This window comes from Caretta caretta, chromosome 12 (assembly GCF_965140235.1).
Source record: "Caretta caretta isolate rCarCar2 chromosome 12, rCarCar1.hap1, whole genome shotgun sequence".
Lineage (NCBI taxonomy): Eukaryota > Metazoa > Chordata > Testudines > Cheloniidae > Caretta > Caretta caretta.
Window position 1 is genome coordinate 17,589,579 of NC_134217.1, and position 17,812 is coordinate 17,607,390.

General features: G+C 44.5%; 1 protein-coding gene and 1 long non-coding RNA gene across 4 annotated transcripts in view; one reads left to right on the forward strand and one right to left on the reverse strand.

The window, feature by feature from the left end:
* LOC125620817 (plasmanylethanolamine desaturase 1-like) overlaps positions 1–5,079 on the forward strand; it is a 127,471-nt gene extending 122,392 nt beyond the window's left edge. Inside the window, exons 13-14 of the mRNA XM_048816982.2 lie at positions 350–556; positions 4,881–5,079. The gene's annotated coding sequence lies outside the window, so the exon portion shown is untranslated. The remainder of the gene's footprint in view (positions 1–349; positions 557–4,880) is intronic.
* A 1,631-nt stretch (positions 5,080–6,710) lies between these two features.
* Positions 6,711–17,812, reverse strand: part of LOC125620544 (uncharacterized) — a 58,861-nt gene continuing 47,759 nt past the window's right edge. For 2 of the 3 annotated variants that reach the window (XR_007352263.2, XR_007352264.2), the window contains one exon: positions 6,711–8,640. This is a non-coding gene — a long non-coding RNA (uncharacterized LOC125620544). The remainder of the gene's footprint in view (positions 8,641–17,812) is intronic. The other variant, XR_007352268.2, reaches the window with a different exon arrangement.

The window sequence follows — 17,812 nt, forward strand, 5'->3', positions numbered from 1 at the left end:
GCATTTAAGTCTTCAGAAATGCAAAATACTCCTTTTCTCTCCTATTTTATTGATGAGAGCATGATTCATACAAATGTTGAGGAATTTTTTTCTGTACGTGGTGATTCATTTCTGAGACCAAAACAAGTGCATTGGCCTCTCTGGATCTGGAAGAGACATCATTCCTCGTTGTTCTAGCACACAGGCATTGACTCTTTGAATGTATTCACAGTGTTTTCGGGGTGGGGCCTCCCTTGTCCAGGATTGTGTGAGTGCTTGGTCATTGGCTTCAGGGCCATCTTTTAGGGTGGGGCCTGTGGAGCGCTACATCTTCATTCACTGACAATAGCTTTTCCCGGTTTTATTCTAGGCCGCTGGAAATGTGGCCCTCCATCTTTGACCAGGAATTTGCTTGAGCAGACTACTGTACAGACTATGTGATGCAACGTGACCATGCAGTGAACACCCAGTGAGCTCTCACCTTCTCTTGCCCCCTTGAGTACAAGCCCAGCCTGGAGGTGATGTCCCGGAGCTGCCCTAGGGAGCAAAGATTTCAGGTTACTCTGGAACCCATGAGGTCAGTGCTGTGTCAAGTGGAGTCCTTGCTGCCAACCCACTGGGCCTATTGCACTCTCCTTTACAGATATATGTTGGGTACATTTTTATTTTGTTGTTTGTATTTCAGTAGTGCCTAGATATCCCAGCTGTAATCCAGGCCCTCTGGTGCTAGGCACTGTCCAGTCATATAGAATGAGACAGCCTTGCCCGGAACAGCTTGCAAGCTCATTAGACAAGACTGATAAAGGATGGGAGGGGAAGCAGAGAGAGCATTTGATTGCTCAGTCACAAAGCAGGTGGGTGGCAGAGTGAGTTCTGAACAGCGCACAAGTCTTCTGTGACCCAATCCAGTGACCTGTCCGCTAATAAATAGATATGGGGAGCAGTAATATAACTCTGTAAGAGACGCGACCTGCCGTAAAATGTCTGCATTAGGAGCACAGAACTGCAGCAGAAAGGCTGTGTTTCCACAGAGGATGCTTGAGCACTCTAAAATTAGCCTTGAAAAAACATTTCCAGAAGCCCCTTTTTGAAGGAGCTGGTGCTTTGAGAAATGGGATTTGATGTGGCAGGGGACATGGTGTTACTCCCATGGCAAGCAGTGACAGTGAAAGCAGACTACAAACCTAGCTTATTCATGGGTCAGCGTGCACCTCGTATTTGGAAGTGCTTTAATCTTTGTGAGATTTCAGAGACATCTCTGCTAAAGCAACTCACGGCAGACAGCCCTTTAGAAGAAGGGATGGTTGTGGTGTATGCACAATTCACAAGAGGTGGAAGGCTCTACCGTACATTACTGTTTATATTTATACACTAAAGGAGGTGTGATAAGTAGATGTTGACTTGACATGGTTTGTGTTGATGTTTAGCAACTGTAACTGAAGCACCAATTTTCCTCTGCCTTCTGGTAAGTGTTCTTCTCAAGTTCTTTCTGTGTGGTTGAATGCAATGAAGTATATCAGGTATTTTCCAGGTTTGCAATGACATGCTCTCAGGCCGCTGTATGTGAGCTGATAGCTTAATACAAAATTCCGGTTTGAACATACTACTACTCGCTCTTAATGTTCACTTCTGAAGAGCTTGCCCTGAGTCTGATACTGCACTGTCAATATAACCTAGGGTTTGTTCCTCCATTTTAAGGATTTCTGGGCATCTGCCCTACAGGTCTCCAGGAAGATTATTGTAGGTCAGATTATGGCATTAGGCACTGCCCTGAATGTCATGGGATCATCCCAACTTCAGAAGGGCAGTCCCCCAAACTGGGTGCCTGATCCTGACCAACTATTCAGAGATCAGTATGTTCAGAGCTGCAGTGCAACATGGGGACTCGAGGGAAAGAAAGTGCCTGTGGGGGGACACGATTCCTTCCCAAGGGACCTGCTTCCCATGAGGACTTTTCAGGTCAAAGTTTGGGGTCGGGATGCTTTTTCCCTGCCTCCCCCTGTGGTGCACCAAGAGACTGCAATCTGACAGGTCATGCTTGGACTGTACAACAGAGTGGAATGTTCTCCCCCTGCAAACCTGCTGAATCACCTGTCACAATGTAGCCCTGTTAGACTTGGTTCTATATTGAATACTCTCAATGAATACTGCATTAGTCAGTTTGTAAGGAACTGACTTGCTGGAAAGAGACTAAGTATCCATATTTTCCTGACTCTACCAGCTTCCTCTAGGATGTAGGAAAAATAATATCCACTTTCAATGATGGGGACAACTTTTCCAAATCAAGAGGTTAGTTTGTGGCTGCCAAATAAGTGCTTGCATTAACAGTTACCTATTAACTATGCATTTGCACATGCTAAGCCAGGGGTTTGTGCACAGATGGATGTTGAATTTGCAGTGCAACATAGCCACTGATGTTAGAAAATGTGCCCCTGCAAGGCTATTTAGCTCAATGGCTCAATCACCAGGACTTATGATTAAATGAAATATCCACTCTGACTCTAAATTCCATCCACTGCTCTTGATCCCTGTGTGCAATTCTAACGGTGAAGTGATGGTGACTCTGAAAGATATTTTGAGTTTAGGACTTTTTATTGTGTAGCAAGCGATGGCTTAATCCTGTTAAGCACTGGGATCTGATGAAAATGCTGATCTCCAAGTAGTTGGTTAGGATCAGTCACCCAGTTTGAGGTTGTTCTCATGACATTTAGGATGAGTGGCACTCCTCCTTGCACCTGTTCCTTTAGCTACTCGGTGGATACCTGAAAAACATCTACTCTCTGATGGACTTTCAGGTGTAAAGTAATGAGTCCAGCATATTCAGCAGATCTGGGTTTAGTATTGCAAAGTTTAAATGTTCAAAAATAATGAGTTAGGCCCCCAAAATCATGAGATTAACTTACAAGTAACTTTTGAGGGTATTTTCTCTTTTGGTGTTGTAGCTTTCAAGGGCCACGTTTTTCAAGTTTTCCTCCTCAACCAAGAGGGCTAGAAACTTACTTTAAAAATGGAAGCTTAGATTCTCCCCTAATTACATGCCTCTGGAGCATTCAAAAAGTACCATATCATGAAACTTGGGCTCAAATTGGGAAAATAGGCCACAATGGGGGCTCTCCACTTTGCTGCCCCATGGTATTGCAGAGGCTGTTCGCTTGTTAAGTTGTGCTTCACACAGCATCACGGAAGGTGCTTTCTCTGTCATCTGTATTTGCTTCTGAATAGCTTCTGGTTGAGATTCAGGCATAAGTTTTGACCTACAAAGCTCTACCACGTTTAGGACCTACCTGCCAGAGAGAGAGGGTCTCTCCATTTAGTACCACTGCCATGCAGAGGTACTAGAGCAAACTGCCCCTGTGTTAACAGGGACAGGGCTGGTGGCAGGCCGTTGCCTGTGCATGGTCGTTGGCTCTGAAGCATACTCCTTTATTGTTTGGGCAGAGCTTGGCTTTGTTATTTAGAGGGCCCCACTGCAAAGCTCATCTGTTTCCCGGGCCATTTGTTGAGGTGCTGGGTGGACTGATGCGGGTAGTCAGAGAGGTGTGGGGTTGTTATTATTTTGGGTGAAGGTTATTTTCGACTGGGTTGCTCAGTTCTGGTGAGGTTCACACAATCAAAAATGGGCCAAGGCAATGAAGGGTTTGTGTCATCTCACTGTGTATTTGTTTAATGCCTCCTCTACTTTCCATTGCAGTTCATATGCTGATACGCAGAGGTTTAATTTCCAACTGCTTGTTGCCTAACACAGTTCCAGGATGCTGCTGAGATTTACCCTTAGATCATACGGGCAGTTTCCAGTCAGTGCACATCAGGACATAAAATGAAGGGAGAGCGCTTTCCCAGGCTCTATTTGATACCATTGAGTGCTCTCAGAGTCAGTGAACTGTGACTCATTTCTTATGAAGAATACTAATGATAATTTGCATTTCTGCACCACTTTTCAGGCAGATGGCCCCAAATATTTTCCTAAGCAGGCAAGGTGAGATGTGATCGGGGAGGTTGTACACATGGACTGGGTCGGGGCTGACTTTCTGGGACTGAGTTACTATTTCTTGTGTTACTTGCTTTACAGAATTGCAAGCTACCATGATAGTAAATATGGTAGGCATCACTTCGCCCAGCATGGAATATCCAAAGAAATCAAACTGATGTTTTAGTGCAGTAAAAATATGTTGCTAACAATCAGCTTTTAAAGTTCTTCCTTGGAATTTGGGATGAACACAACACATTTTGCCCACTTATTGTACATTAGTGTGTCCAGTTAAGCAGCACGCTCACCATGCCGTATTCCTCCCAGCAATGTTATGAATCCATGGGACATTCATTATGATGTGCCTTGTACATAGATCCAGTTAAGTTATAGAGGGCTCTATCTTACCTTTCAGCTGATGCATGGGGAAATAAAGGGCGCGGGCAGCCACAAAACCCTGTGTCAACAGCAGTGTGAGAGTTTTTGGAGGCCAGGCCAAATAATCTCATAATAATTGAGAGGCTGCTGGGAGAGACACCTGGTCAACACACCATATCTCTAGGGCATTATGCCTAGCCATGCAAGCTGATGTCCTCACTGAGTGCTAGCCAGCAGATGGTGGCCATACATGTTGCTTCTGTTCAGAGAAGCAGCAGATGATGTTCCACAATGCTCATCCCTAGCTTGCCCTTTGGAAGTCCGCCCTGGACCATCAGGACTTTCTTTGCACAGGGCGCGCCTGCCCATACAGTTTCTGCTTTGCTGCACTGTCCAAGATTGTTAATGGCATGGCAGGTTTTGGTGCTTGTTGTTGAAGGCGCTTAGGTGAATTTTTGTGCTCTGATGATGAAATATTGTTGACATGTTGGACCAGGCATTATGTATTTTGCCCATTCATTTAAAACAGTCCTTTGGGTTCTTTATTTCTATGCAGGATGAATGAGGGGAGTCAAGAAGGTTGCACACAGAAGCAGACCATGAAAAACAGTACAAGAAAAGAGGTCTTTGGTGAGATCATTTCCCTGTTTCATCGGATGATGAGAAAATTAAGGCACAGGTACTCAGGCTCCTGTGGAACTGTAGCAGAGTTTCATCAAAGCTTTCTCTAATAAAAAGTAGAGATGTTCAAATCATCATCAACTAATTTATTTCAGGAGCTTCATGATATTTTTCAAATATATTTGACAAATAATTTGTTTGTACCCTTTGCCCAGCAGACAGACAGATATAGATACTATGAGCCTGATTTACTATTGTCCTGCACCTCTTGTAGTCCTTCCCAGCAGTGCAAAGTGGGTATATAAGCCTACCCTTCTGACCTGATAGCATTTTATACCCACTTTATTCTGGTGTAAATGACTGTGCAATGTTTAGGACAATGGAAAATCATACAGCCCCTAGTGTTAATGTGTATATATACACACATACAACTAAGATAAACTCTCTATGTGGCCCCCAAAATGTATGGCTCCAGGACAGCACTCCATGAGTTTGCAAGCTTGGCCACATGAGTCTAGTTGCTAGAGATGGTTGACTCACTGCTGCTCTAGCAACCATCAGTTTTACTACCTGAAGTGGTTGTAATTCACTTGGCCTTGTGTCTGATCTGCATTTTGCAAACTAGAGAATGATTGATCCATTTTGTAATTGTATTGTTTGGTTTTGCCTTCACATCTCAGCAAGCACTTTGCTGTGACATCCAAGCAGCACTAAGGAAATACACTCCCTAGCCTGCGAGCATGTGTACATTTGGAGAGGGCATTATCAAATTGGCATTAATGAGGGCTGGAATGAAATGAATTCTAGATGTATGGCTTGGGGACTGCAGCCATATGTTGTAGAGTAGCTGGGCCTGAAATCCCAAGCCAGCTTCAGGGCCTGATAAAGACCCGAGGCTGAAGGCTGGAGATCCTGGATTGAGGAGGCTCTAGATGTGAAATCATTGAGCTTTAATTAAATAAAAGTAGACCGTTCCTGTTACTCTTCCTGGTCATATACAAAATGCCACCACTCTAACTGCATCACTTGTCACAAAATGTTATTTTATATTATATGGATCTTTATTTTGGGGATTCTCCCATGAAATTATATACAAAGTGACAAAGCCCAGACAGGACCAAGGCCCCAACCCTTTCTGTGCATCTGCACAGCTAACAAATGCAGAGATACAAATGCGTGTTTGATGTACCTACATTTTGTGTGTACAGCAATAACATCTCTGCTGTTAAGAAACGTGGCTGTAAGTGGTGAGCTCTGAGTACAGTGTTTGAAGGCGTGAAGGGGAGTTACAGATGCACAACTGAATAAAGAAGAAAGGCTAGACCAGTCATGTATATACTTGGTGCTTTAAAAAGCGCCAATTGTACAAAGCTGAAAACAATTAGGAGCCAAATCAGCTGGGAGCAAGAATTTAATCAGAAAAATGTGAATGACAATTGGGAATTGCTTAAGAACACTTGACTAGAAGCCCAAAAGAAGCCACAATCCTACAACTGAGGAAGAAGGTCGTACTGAGTAAAATAGTGGCCTGGTTTAGAGGGGAAGTGAAAGCAGCTATAAAAATATACGTATAACAAATGGAAGAGGGGGGCAGTTGATAGTGATTGGGTGTAACCAGTAGCTAGTGGAGTCTATGGAGATTGACCATTGCTGTGACAAGAGTATCACCATTTGTAACCCTGATCCTTATGTAGGGAGGATCAGGAAATAAGTGCTGGTAAGAGACTAGACCATGTATGTCTCACTCTTCTTACACAGTGTCAGGAGAAAGCTAAATCTTGGCACAAATGGAGTGAATGAAACCTTCCGCATCCCTCAGTGTGGGGCTCAAATTGTGAAAGTTGGCAATAGCGGAGGCACTCACTTTGCTGCCCCATGGCATTTCAAAGGCTGTTCATTCGTTAAGTTGTGCTTCACAGACAAAGCACTTCCCTGGTGTTCTGTCATCTGTATTTGCTCCTGAATAGCTTCTGGTTGAGTTTAAGGCATAAGTTTTGACCAACAAAGCCCTCAGTCTGGCAGCAAAGAATTGGAGATGGTGGTTACAGTGCTTCCAAATTTTCTTGCAAGCAAGACGAGTGAAAAGAAATCAGAGATGCTGAAATCCTCTCCCATGCCACATGTAGCAGACCCAGAGTCCGTTGAGATCTACAAAACATTCCAATGGGAGTATGAAGGAGACTGCAAACTGCTAGTCAAAGCCATTTACAAACTTCAAGAATATGGTGATCGGCCCAAGAATGTCCCTTAGGCACTTTGCTTTTTTAAACAAGAAACCAGCTACGAAGTAAGACCATGGAGCATTTATGTTATTATTCAGATTTATAAAGCTAAGTTGTGAATTTAAACAATTAACAGATGGACTAATTAAAGACTGAATTATTTGTGGTATAATTGATTGGTAACAATGTCAAAGCAAGGTTATTGCAAGAAATACTAACTTTTGTTTTTGAAAACAAAGAAAACAGCTTTATATTTTAATTCATTCTTTTGTGATGTGAATTATACGAACCCTACCTTTGGTTTTCTTCCATATCTGCACTGTGTTGACTTCATAGGCTCACAGTTTTTCGTATAACCTATCTATCAAGCATTACAGTGCGTTAAAGTAATCAGGGCTCTGTCTAACACAAATGATGTTGTCATCAGGTTTTACAAGTGAAGGTGATATTTTTCTCAAAACCCCTGAAACAATTCATCTTAATTAGCACCAGGGTGAGCTTCTGCATGAGATTAGAATACAGTTAATTATTGAGAAATGTCATGGTAAATGCATTCTCTTAGTATTTTTACATAGAGTGGCAAAAACAGTTCTCTTTGTTGGTCTGAAAGCTTTGTGTGTTCAACTCATTTTGAAACTCTTACAACATGATGAAAGATTAATCTCTCTTTCTGGGATTTTCCACAAATGAACGCAGGGCCAGAGGGTAAAATCTGACCCATAATACATAGGTTGACAATTTTAATTGCTACTGAGTCAAACACACACATTCTAACTTGAATCATGTAACCCCTAATGCCCTCACAGGTTTTCCAGAGAGATTATTATGAGTTATTCTGTTTCTTCTCCTTTGCTGTAATGCGCCATATTTTTTGGGGTCTCCTTGTGCAGACTGAGCTTTCTGTGGTCCCTTAGAGCCTGATCCAAAAAGCCGACGGAAATCAAAGGAAAAACTCCTGCCCTTAAAGAATGCAAATTCTTGTTACTAAATCACTTCCAAAACTGCAGTCTCAAAACAAAAATAGAAACAGATCTCTGGCTAAAGTTTAGTGTGTGATCAGTTCCTGTGGAGATCAGAGTAGACAAATAGTGCTTTCAAATCTTTCAAGGAAAAAGGAAATATTGGCTAAATACATCTCTGGTTACCACCATTGAAATCAATAGAACGAGGTGGAGTTGCCCCTGTGATGTTTTGGCCCAATATGTACACTAGTGTTGTGTTGACCTTCGCTCCTACCCGCCCTTCCCCATCAGTGGCAGCAGAGCTGGCTAGGAGTGCCCCGGCGGGAGGGTTATACCTCTAGGACGCAGAACCCCTCCCGGAGGCCATCCTGGGTTGCTATGGCTCCACGCTTCCTTAATTCAAGGCTCCGTCTTTCTGGGCCCTAGCGCCGCCTCCACCTCCGAAAGAGCAGTTTCTGATCCCGGGAATGTTGCTCCCTGTTGATTTATTCCTACACCCACCTTTCAGCTCCTGTTGGGAAAGGAATTGATGAATAGAAGACCCTGAATAAAATGACTTGGCATTTGTTTTCTGATGTGGTGAACAACAGACAGTCCTAGTCATGCTCAAGGCCCTCTTATTCATCAACAGCCCTAAACTAGCTGTGCCCTGTCATTATGAAACAATGCAGATATTTTATTTCATCACTTGTTAAGTCCAATGTGACAACAGAAAAGCATGGAGAGCGATGAGCAATAACATGCGTCTTGTCCATTTGAATAGGGCATTTATAGATTATTTTTTGTCATCAGTTTTTCTCCCTGGCAGCTCACTCTATAAAAATCTCAGCACCACTTCAGACAACATCATCATGCTCAATGGACATCATCATGAGATTTGCTCTTGGACCAGCTTAATCCCTTCACCCCTGAATTGTTTGCTACCACATGCTGTGCAGTATGTGGCTTTCCACATTGGAAAGGCTAAAGAAGTCCCACAGTGTTGATTGTCTGAAGACCAGGGTCCAGTTCAGCATGGCAGTGTTTTTGAATATTCTCCTCTGCACCCTGGCTGTGCCCAGAAGGGAGTCAGTAAATACTTACAATGCACTTATCTTTCCATGAGATTCACGAACTGGGCGATGCTGCGGCTATTTCAAATGCAGCATGTCTTTGATTATGCAGAACAGCTTCTTTGTTGTTGCTGAAAGCATTGTACTTGAAGTTTCTGCTGAAGTGAAGACCCCCTAGATTTTTCCGTGTGTATCGTAGTATAAGGCTATGACTACCCTGCAAATGAGGGTGTAGTTTGCAGCTCACAGAGACATGCTAGCTGTAATCTAGTTAGCTCGCTAAAAACAGCAGTGGGGACACAGCAGTGCGGGCTTCAGCACAAGCTAGCAACGTGAATACACACAAGGGAGGGTGGGGAGGTGGGCTCAGACAGCACACATGCCACCTTCTCACTGCTATATTTCGTGAGCGAGCTCAATTAAAGTTAGCATGGGTAAATCTCTGCAAGCTGCAAATCACAGCCCCAGTGTAAATGTAGCTGTAGGGTCAAATAGAACAAAAAACCTTTAGGGAGAATGAAGAAAGAGTTACTTCCCCATTTTAAGTTACTGTTTCTCTGCAGTGCTTTGAAAACTTGGTTGGGGTATCGTCAGATCAAGGCACGGAATATCTCAAACAAGGGGAAGTGGGAATTTTAAGCTACAAGTTGTCTATGCTACAAGTTGTCTATGATGAAATTCAGCATTTATATAGCATTTTACAATACATCTTCAAAGCGCTGTACAACACCTCTGCAGGGGACATAAGTAAATATTATTATTTATATATTTATTTAATGGGGATATATATTTATATCCCCATTTTCAAGGTGGGGAAACTGAGGCAGTGAAGTGATTTGCCCACTTGTACTGTGAATCAGTGATAGACCCACAATTAGACCTGAGGATCCTGTACTTCTAACCTCAGCCTACTTTACTGGTGCAATTAAAACATGTGGGAAGCAAAGCACTACACGTATTGTCAGTGCAGTGAGGTGACTGCAAACGGAAATGAAATCAGTTGTGAATTCTTTTTTCTATACTTACAACATCCCAGAGACATTGCTCTGGGATCAGCAGCAGGAGCATCCAGCTAAGGAGGTTAATTTGTGAAAACAGTAATTTTAGGAGGCAAATTCTACATAGCAGAAATAGCAAGAAGTGGTGAAGAAGAAAGCAGGTACAGTCTAAACCTCTGTTTCTACAAGGAGGTAAACCTCCATATGTTTGGAATAAAGAAACCAAGACCTGTGATGTGAAAACACACGGCTTGCTTTCAGACAAAAGACAGTTGGTTTCACTGCACTGGCTTCTAATGGCGGTGTCTTCACAGAATACTTCAGAAGTGATGGATGGAGGTATACGTATAATGACCTGTTCAAGTCAGAAACTGAGACAGTCTCAAAGGAAGGTGCTGACCAGATCTATCGAGTGAGACACGTGAACGTGTTCAAGAGCTGTGCCAGTTCAATTTTACATATATATCTTCCTGACAACCGGGAGGAGAGACAGGATTGCACATTTTCTGAGGATTAATAGTTTCTGGTATTTCTTTAATTTATTACTTTCAGGAGTAATGTCGACTTTGTTTCCTTTTTAGCAGGGCACCCGCACAATCTTTAAAGTGCACAAATAAAATTAAGTCCACATAGCTTCTGTGTTCGTGCAGCAGCTGTTTACATGACAACACATTTTATCTACATACATTTAATCAGTTTCTTCTATGAAACTGTCTCAATCCATCAACATATTTGTAAATCGGTTCAGTTTCCAGTTCTGGAATTCGCCTCTGCTGGCACAACAAAGAGACAGGGAAGACTTATACCTGGGGATGGGGGCGACAAAAATGTGTTTTCCGTTCCAGGCTGAACAGCTCCAAGTCCTAAGGTATTTGCCAGAATGATTGTGTGGAGCTGGTGATCTCACTTAGCAGAAGCCGTAGCAAGGTTTCATTTCAACAGATAGATTTCTCCACGGCTGCACATGTATTCAAAACGGTAGGCAAAATAAGGCAGTGTATTCCAGTGAATAGGGCATTCGACTGGGGACTTAGGAGAGCTGGTTCAATTTCTGACTCTGCCACTGACTTGGTGTGTGGCAAGTCACTTTGTCTTTCTGTGCCTTAGTGTCCTCCTCTGTAAAATGGGGATAATGACACTTCCTTCTGCTGTAAAACACTTTGAGATCTGGGGCGCTAATAAAACTGAATGGTCAAGAGCCAGTTCTTTGTGAACATATCAGTGCCTGAAACATTAGTGCTTCCTTTCACCTGGCCCCTTGTTGGTGTGAAAGTGTGGGAGGGAGATGGCTCAAGTTGTCTATTCCACTCCAGCTTTGGACTATGCGAAGTAGGCCCAGTGCCTGCACTAGGCTCCATAGAAGGAATGGGAGAAACACAAAGGGCTGGGGCGAAGCTCTGGCACAAAGCTCTGCCACATAGAAGAAATTAACACCAGGTCCTACTGGAGGGGAACTCATGCCCTCACCCTTTGGCTCCCCTGGAGCCATTGTGCTTTTTTGAAATTGGGTTGTGTTTGTACAGTGCCTAGCACTAGGCACTGCTGTGACACAAATATTTAACAATACACAGTTAATAGTGCACTGGATAGTATTATTTCTTCTGAGGTCACTGTACTGTCTCATTTGTTGATGGTCTCCACTATATTAAGGATAGTTTCTCTCTGCTGATAATCATAATATAAAACTGCATTAGGTCTTGATACTATTTATATATTTATGAGGGAAAACATGCATGAATGGAGAGTAAAGCTCTGAGCATATGCAGTGAAGCCAAAAAATGTGGTGGAGACTGTGGAAAAAGGGACAGCGGTGGCCCAGGCAAGCAAGTTGCATGAATATTTGCAAGCAAAATTGGACCATTTCTGAAAATGCCCCATGTTACTCCTGCTCCTGTGTTGTTCCCGCTGCACATGTTTGCTAGCAGGTACAATGGAGGTCACCAAGAAATGTAATTGTGCTGTGGCAAATTCACTGTAGGACTTGCCCCATCTCACAGAGCCAGGTGCACTAGAGCCTGGCTGTGCTAGGCAATGATACTGCTCTCATGTTTTCCTGAATATCTCACTTTTCTCTTTCCAAAACAAGATATCTGTGGCCAGTGTGAGAAAAATCCTGCTTGTTTAGTTCTGAATTTCCTTATGTCCATGAGGTTATAACACAGGACCTCAATTCTGGGTTCTGGATGTCCCTGGCTCCAGGGCAACACAACATCTAGTGGACCAACTAGTGTTGCTTTGTGACTTCTATGCTAGTAATTCTGTTGTTTGTGCCCTGGCATCCGTTTCCCGCATCTTGGCTGCTGAAGACTCAGATTGTGCCAGTTGTTTCATTACCTGGGAATGGCACACGCAAGATAATGTGCGTGCCCTAGCATTAAGAGATCCAGAAGTGACAGCGTCAGCTTGAATAGAATAGTTTGAGGCAGTTCTCCTGAAACCTGACCAGTTTCTTTGTTGCCAAATACAGTAGAACTTCACAGATCATTACACCACTTGAGCAGTTTTCTTGTTTGGTCAAGAAAAGGGAGGGAATCTCTTTGCTGTCCTCTGATGGTTGAGCTTGGCTGTGCACTGAGCAAACCCTGCAAACATACCCAGGCAACGTGGGCTTGTAGCTTAAAATGTTCTTTGTATTGAATATGGCAGTCAAGGCAGCAGTTCTCCCTTTAGATAAAGAATGATAGGCAAGCATGGGTACATGGTTGCCAGCACCCGTAGAATGCTGTCATGACTGGCAATTCTTCAAGAGGGTGATGTGACCAGCCTGGTGATATTTAGCTTTGTTTTTATATGAAGCTCTTCATGTGCAGAGCCTCAGTGCTGATATGCTGTGCCATTTGCTCTTAAAGATGAGCATTCCTGCTAGGGCAAGAGGGCAATCACGAGACCCTATCCCCTCCCTCCCAGGATGTCCCATCAATCCATGCTGCTTTTCCGTCATGGCGATGTGCTGTTAGAAATGCACAGAACACCATCAAGCCTCATCACCAGCAAGGCAACAAATACGCAAAATCACCAGTGAAACAAGAGCTCCATAGTGCTGCATTTAGGGCTGCTTCAGGGAAGTACCCCTCCCTGAAAAGATCCTTCTGTTGTTGTTGTTGTGTGGCAGAAGACTGCAGGTCTGTTTCTCTTATCTGCTGTGATTAAGAGAGGCCATGAGGCCCACTCTCATTTCTAGCCCATTCAGGAGGGAAGTTGGCAAGCCAGCTGCTCCATGAATGTCTAAGGGGGGCATCTCTCCTGTAGATTCCCCCAATCTCCTTTCTCCCCTATTGTCTGTCTTCCCAGAGTTCCTCTCTTACTGCCCCTAGGCTCTTTTCCTTCTTCCCTCTTTCCCCCTGGGGCTTCTCTCTTCCCCATCTCCAGTGGTGAATCCCCTTGGTGTTTACTCTCTTATCTTCCCGTCACTTCTGTGGATAAGGAGCTTGCTAAGGCTGGTGCTGTTAACTTGTCCTATCTCCTGTCAGAAATCAGGATTGGGCAAAATACGGCCCACAGGCTGGATCCAGCCCATCTAACATTTCTGTTTGGCCCACTAAGCTCTTTGGCTGCCCCCTCGTGATCTCTATGCCGCTCAAAGTCCCGCCTGCCTGCCGTGGCCTGATGCTGCTTCCAGAAGCAGCCGGCTGCTACTGGCATGTCTCTGCGCACCTCTGGCGGGGGGGAAGCGTCTCCGCACACTGCCCCCGCCCCTACCACTGTCCTCACAGCTCCCATCGGCTGGTTTTCAGTCAAAGGGCATGCAGAGATGTGTCATGGTGCCAGCAGCCAGCCGCTTCCTGGCGTGGTGTGGGGCCACGGCAGACAGGCAGCCTGCCTGCCTGCCCCGCTGCGCCGCCAGCCGGGAGCCGCCTGTGGTAAGCACCTCCCACCCAGAGCCTGCACCTCGCACCCCCTCCTGCACCCCAACCCCCTGCCCCAGGTCAGAACCCCCTCCTGCACCCAAATTCCCTCCCAGACTCTGCACCCCCTCCTACACCCCAATGCCCTGCCCCAGCCCGGCACCCTCTCCTGCACCTAACTCCCAGCCCCCTCACCCTCTTCTGCACTCGAACACTCTGCACCAGCCTGGAGCTCCCTCCTGCACCCAAATTCCCTCCCAGACCCTGCACTCCCTCCATTAATATAGTAGCAATGTGCGGCCCGTGACAACTTACCAAAATTTGTGGAGTGGCCCCCCTGTGAAAATTATTGCCCACCCCTTTGTCAGATGCTACTGCTGCTTCCCTTTTTTTGCCTCTGCGCCTGGTGAGAGGTGGTTGGCAGTAGGGGCTCTAATCAGGCAGGAGGAAGAAAATCAATGAAACCACTGGCCACTCCCAGAACAGAGGGAAGAAAATTGGGACGGTCATGACCCAAATGAGGCTGTTGGCAAGTGTGTTAGAGAACAAAAATTAAGAGTATCCACATTCGTTTGTCTAGGTCTCTAACAAAATAAAGGGAAGACCTGTGGATACTGAGTATATACATTATTATTATTTTCAGAAGTGAAGGCATGCAAAGGTGCCTGTGTCCATGCATTGAAATTCTCTGTGCAGATGACTAGTCTAACAGGTTATTTATACATACAATTGCTATAATTGTTGTGCTGTTCTAGAAACTGCATGTGCAATTTAGTTGTGTATGTGTGTGCACATTTGCACACCTAAACTTCTGAAAATCAACAGGCCCATATTCTACACAGAATGAAATATGCCATGAACTATTTATTAGTTATGAAACGTTACATCTGCTGTATAAATAAAAAGATCAGACTTCCAGTCTGCTGTTTTAGGGCACAGACCATCTGAGTAAAAAATGGAAGACTTTTATGTGTGTGCTGGGGTGGTGGGCTCGCAGTCTACACAGCACTGCTTGTAGCTTTGCAGAAGTGTTTGCATTGCAAAAGAATCAGCAATGTTTAGGTATGTAACTGGGTACAATGTTCACGTGTTTGTTGGAGCTGCTTGTAGCATATTTTGAAAGACGATTAGAAGTCCAACCCCCTGGCAGCAATGAACATCAGAGCTTTATCTAAAGGCAAACTTGTGCGGTGACTAACACCTGCAAATTTCATGGGGCCTGATTCTTATTTACATTATGGCCCCTTCACACGGTCCGACAGTGTCAAGGAGCCTTAAAGTGTCATGCAGTTCAGACACCTGTGAGGCCCCTTTCCTCTACCAGACTGGTATATGGGGCCCATAGTGCAAATGAGAATTGGGCCACTGTCTTCAGTTTTACTGAGGGTCCCTCTTTAGTTCAATGCTGAACTTGATCCTACTTGGTTCAACGAACAGATCTCACAACCCTGTGGTCAGATAAAGCCAGATTACAAATTTTATCTCCACACTCGAACAGTGCTCCAGGTCTTACAGGCTTCACTCAGACAAAGCTCACATTGCCATCCACTGGTGTTTTGCTTGTGCAACTTCTGCAGAACTGAGCCCAACACACACACACACATCCCAGCACTAGAAGTTAATCCGCTGTAGAAAGCCGGGGTAATTCCAGAATTCAGAACATGTAGCAGTTTAATGGGTACAGAGGAATAATTATTTTCCATATTAATATATTTCAGTTCATTGCAAACAGCTGACACTCTACACTTTGTTGACAATCTTAGAGCTTTGATAAATAATTACAGCTAGTTTGACACACATACCACATCAGCAAGTCAAAGCTTTTGTTGTCCATGTGTAGGACACAATTCTATGGACATGTTTATGGAGTTTGATTTATATACATAAAAGTACCTATCACCGACTCCAGGCTCTTTCACAGCTATTAAAGCTCCAAGCTATACAAAAAATTAACAGTGCCAGTAGCACATAACAACCCAAGTCAGACTAATCAACCTGCAGACAAAAGATATATTCCCCCTCCCCCACCCATCTCCAGAGATCCCAACCCCATTGTCCCCAGCACCTCAGCTCCCTCCAAAAGTTCCACAGCTAGATGGACTTGGCAGTGGGCTTTGGAGCTCAACACATCTGACCTGTTTTGCAGCCAGGGGCGGGACACATTCCAACAGCACAGCGCTCGGGTAGAAACACCCTGCTAGTATCACCCCACCCTTTACACAGAAGAGGCTGCAGTTCCTCCACTGATCAGAATTACAGGGGAAGATGGGTGAGTCTCTCAAAATGGCAACTCTCAAGTCATTTTAGCCCACATGTGATGGGGTGTATACCCCTTCCCAGCTTTAAAAGGGTTAATATGGATATGAGAGGCCAATTAGCCCACCTGGCTGCACTTGGGGAGTGGGACGTCCCTAATTAAAGATGTGGCCCAGCTGGAAGAGGAGCTGGGTGATTGCTATAAAGGCAGACAGCCTGAGGAAGAAGGGGGCTGCTGAGAGAAATTTTGTAGTCAGTCAGTGGAAGGGGACACCCACCCCGACCCAACCGGTCAGAGAGGAAGCCCTGGGGCTGGGTTCATCTCCTGAGTTTGTTATGGGATTGCAGGAGGGTTCCCTGGCCCTGAAAGAAGGGTGAACTTGGAGATGCTGTGGGAAAGGTCTGCCAGCAGGCTTGGTAGGGTGAAATCCGGGGGGTGGCATCAAGGCGCCAGGTAGAGTATACCTTGACTGCATGTCCTACAGTCCCTGGACCGGAGCCCAGTGGAGAGGGTGGGCCTGAGTTTCACTACTAGTGACTGGTGGTGTGAAGCCAAGAAGGGGATATGGACTACTGGAAACCCTGAGAAAATGGGGTAGGACCACTGGGTCCAGAATTGAGAGCAGCAGGATTGGGCATTTGTTTTCGTTAGACTTTCTGTTATCCTAGCAAGTGTGGAACTGTTTGTAGCTTTGTAGACGTGGTTGCGTTGCAAAAGAATTAGCAATGTTTAGTTGTGTAACTGGTAACCTGACCTTGCCTGAGGGCTGAGTCACGAGAAGAGGTGGACCACAGCTGGCCTCGATCGACCTCGGCGGGGGTGCTAGATGTGGACAACTGGCTTTATCATTCGACGGGGTACTCCAACAGTAAGTCCATCCTTCACCATAATTTTATCTAATCTGTTTTTATGATGTCTATAACTGTGTGTTGACATTAAAGACTAAACTTATAGGTAATCAAATCAGTTACTGATACTTTTGGCAATGCAGAGGGAGTCTAACTCTTGGAACAATTTTTATGCTGGAAAACTCCATGTAAATGTTATTTCTACTTGAAATCAGTGGGAGTACTGCCAGATAAAACTCTTTGACCAGACTTCAGATTTCAGGGGAAAAATGGCATCAGAGGTCCTGGATAAAGTCTAATGTAAAGTTATTGAGAGCCCTGCTGCACAGAGCTACAAGGAAATATTGTTTGCACAAAATGTTTTTTCCTCTTGTGGATGCTATGCCATAGTTAGACAGTAGATGGCGATAGTGCTACAAGAACAACTGAGTCTTTTCCCACTGCGCCCAGAAACAAATAGTCCTTTCCTAGAAAGCCAGATGACTAATTAATATGTTTGGTGCAAATCCTTCAGTTATTACTGAGCAAATATGGAAATATGTGAGTTTAACTACTTTAAAGATTGAAAATAATATTGATTAACAAAAGGGAGAGAGGCAAAAGCAATGGCATCTCACTTAAATGCAAAGAATGACCACACCAGCAAGAGAAGAAGCTCTCTGGTTACTGTAAATTAATAAGCA